This window comes from Pyxicephalus adspersus, chromosome 5 (assembly GCF_032062135.1).
Source record: "Pyxicephalus adspersus chromosome 5, UCB_Pads_2.0, whole genome shotgun sequence".
In the NCBI taxonomy this organism is placed as follows: domain Eukaryota; kingdom Metazoa; phylum Chordata; class Amphibia; order Anura; family Pyxicephalidae; genus Pyxicephalus; species Pyxicephalus adspersus.
In genome coordinates, this window is record NC_092862.1 from 60,048,071 (window position 1) to 60,050,849 (window position 2,779).

The 2,779-nt window shown below is 43.0% G+C and overlaps 1 protein-coding gene across 1 annotated transcript in view; it reads left to right on the forward strand.

Annotated features, from left to right (window-relative positions):
- The first annotated feature begins 591 nt into the window (after positions 1-591).
- The window catches only part of ATXN1 (ataxin 1), a 171,813-nt gene continuing 169,625 nt past the window's right edge, over positions 592-2,779 (forward strand). Inside the window, exon 1 of the mRNA XM_072411651.1 lies at positions 592-1,057. The gene's annotated coding sequence lies outside the window, so the exon portion shown is untranslated. The remainder of the gene's footprint in view (positions 1,058-2,779) is intronic.

The window sequence follows — 2,779 nt, forward strand, 5'->3', positions numbered from 1 at the left end:
GTACATTGCTAATCAATACAAAAACATGAGACATCAAAGCAGATGATGGCGGTAATCCTGAAGTCTGATTGCTAGTGCTGAATCCAATTGGCTGCAGATCATCCATGAATGAGGGTCAATATACTTCCTGGCCTTATATTGGCACCTGCTCTTCACACCATGGCCTTTTCCATAGTGAGTGCTAGATTTACTTTACCTGGAGTTTTAGGATCCAAAGTTTCACAAGCCAAGCATGCACACATGACATAAAGCTGGCAGACATCTAAAGAGAGATCTTTCTGATATAGGTGGATGGCAGCTCACCGCATAGCCTTGTAACAATGGCATTTATACATCTTGCTTTTTTTATAATGCAATGCCACCAAATAGTTAACCTCCAAGCAATTTCCTAAATGACGTTGACACATTTCATCCCTGTGGACATTGAGCTTGGCTGTGCTCACAATTCCTACTCTATGACTCTCCTCCTCCCCTTTCTCTTTCCAACAGAAGCACACACCCTACTCTAATCAAATGCATGCACTTCACAAACTTACTTTACATTTCAACAATTATTTTCTTCTGTCCTGAATCGGAAAAGAAATATTATTAGATTGATATAAAAGGGATTCTTACAAATGGGTGCCACTATGCAACAAGGCATGCAGCTGACACAGATGCATGCTTGGCCTGGCGATGAGTGATACAGAAAGGGTTAAATGAGACCGCCCCGGCTCTGTTGTGCGTATGCAATAATCTGTGTGGCTGCTCTGGCTGTCTGCCAAAGTGTTGCCTTGCCTCCACTCACTCCCCCCCTTCCTCCCTTTGCATGAAGTAGGATCCTTGAGCTGTTGCAGAGGCAGCCAACTGCTCCATATTTGGCTTCTATAACACATTTACATACTGGAGAGAGAGGGAGAGCTCTACTGCAGACATCATTTCTACTACAGTACAAGAGACACACAAGACCTGTCTTACAGCAAGTCAAGGGGGGGCAAAGTAACACAAAAAAAAAAAAAAAAAAAAGCAACAGCTCAGATCCCCTCTTCAGCTAACAAGCTCCCTACTGCACTTTACAGTAAGTCCATTTTATCTTTCTTTTGCTGTTCTTTGTCGGTTGTGGAAGTCAGGCATCATATTAAACACATATACACGTATTCTTGTGGATTATTCTATACAGCCTGAGAGATCCGAGGCTGGGCTTTCCCTTCCTGCTTTGCATGCCCCGAAAGAGAAGAAGCATCAGCAAAGTGTAATCATCAGACATATTCTTTATCGCCTCGGTCTCTTAAATTGATTCAGAATTCTCGCTTGGACAAGTGATTAGGTAATGCTCTGTGTTCTTTCTGTGGATGTGATGGGCCTGGCATTCTACTTTAACCCTTCCCGAGCTGGTGCCTGTAGTCCTGTGGAGCTATACACCGGGTTTTAAGACCTTTCAGTCATTGCTTCCCCCATGGGGTGCTGAAACCTGCAAAGAGGAGAGCTACATGTGTACGAGAGAGGAGACTGCACGTTTATGTCACCTCTATCAATCCCCTCCTCCTGCTGTCTATCAGTCTGCTTCTGTATGGAGACCACCTGGTGCCAGAGGAAAGCCTACTTCATTATATTTATTACCATTTTATTGTCCCTGGCCATTGGCAACCCAAGCCGAATCTAGAACAGTTTATTAATTCATAAACACAACTATCTTAAATATTTAATGCAGCTGGCTTTATATTTTACTAGAGCAGGACATTCACTACTTACTAAAGAAGAGGCTGCTTGTTCTTTAATGACAAGTGAATCTTTCAGCTGAGATTTTATTGAAAAAAAAAAAAGCTTGGTATGGTGTTTAAGATAGCCTTGTTATAAAGTACAAACCCAAAGTGTGTTTTATTCTATAAACTCAGCAGGACTGATCATGTACATCTGTGTTGGTAGGCCTGAATTCCCAGAGTTATCTTAATAAGTGACAGCAGTTTCTGCTAAGGAGGATATGTTGTGTGTATTTGTATGTCTGAGATTAGAAGTCATGTATCCCTTTTTTCAACTAAGGGCCTATGTCTCTACTTGATAAAAAGGCCTGCCTGGAGCATTGGGAAAACCGAATGCTCCACCCCATAAAGCTGGATTGAGAGCTTTCACCCTGCCCTCCTGAAGAACAGTATGATCCTGTCACTCCTCCTTCAGCAACTTTTTAAATGGAGTTTCAGATGGGATCATTTATGAATGATTCGGGAAGATGTGCAATGGGGCGAAGGCATTATTTTGCTAAAGCAAAGAACTTTAAACAACCTGTCATCATATGCTATCTTGCATGTATTACCCATTTTAATACTCTCTGCCCACCTCTTTTGCACAGATTACCTCATTGGTGCTTATTTTCATACCCTGCACACTCATCCTTTGCATATATTGCCCACTATCACCCTGAACTTCCTGGACTTTTTGCCCACTACCATATCCTGTACACTACTTTCCTGCACATACTGCCCTCTGTTATACACCCCACACACTCCTCTCAGATATTGCCCTCTGTTATACCCCCCGCACTCTCCTCTCAGGTTTTGCCCTCTATTATACCCTCCATACCCTCCTCTCAGATATTGTCCTCTGTTATACCCCCCCACACACTTCACTCAGATATTGCCCTGTGTTATCCCCCCATATACTCCTCTCAGATATTGCCCTCTGTTATACCCCCATACACTCCTCTCAGATTTTGCCCTCTAATATACCTCCCATACACTCCTCCCAGATATTGCCCTCTGTTATACCCCCCACACTCTCCTCTCAGGTTTTGCCCTCTAATATA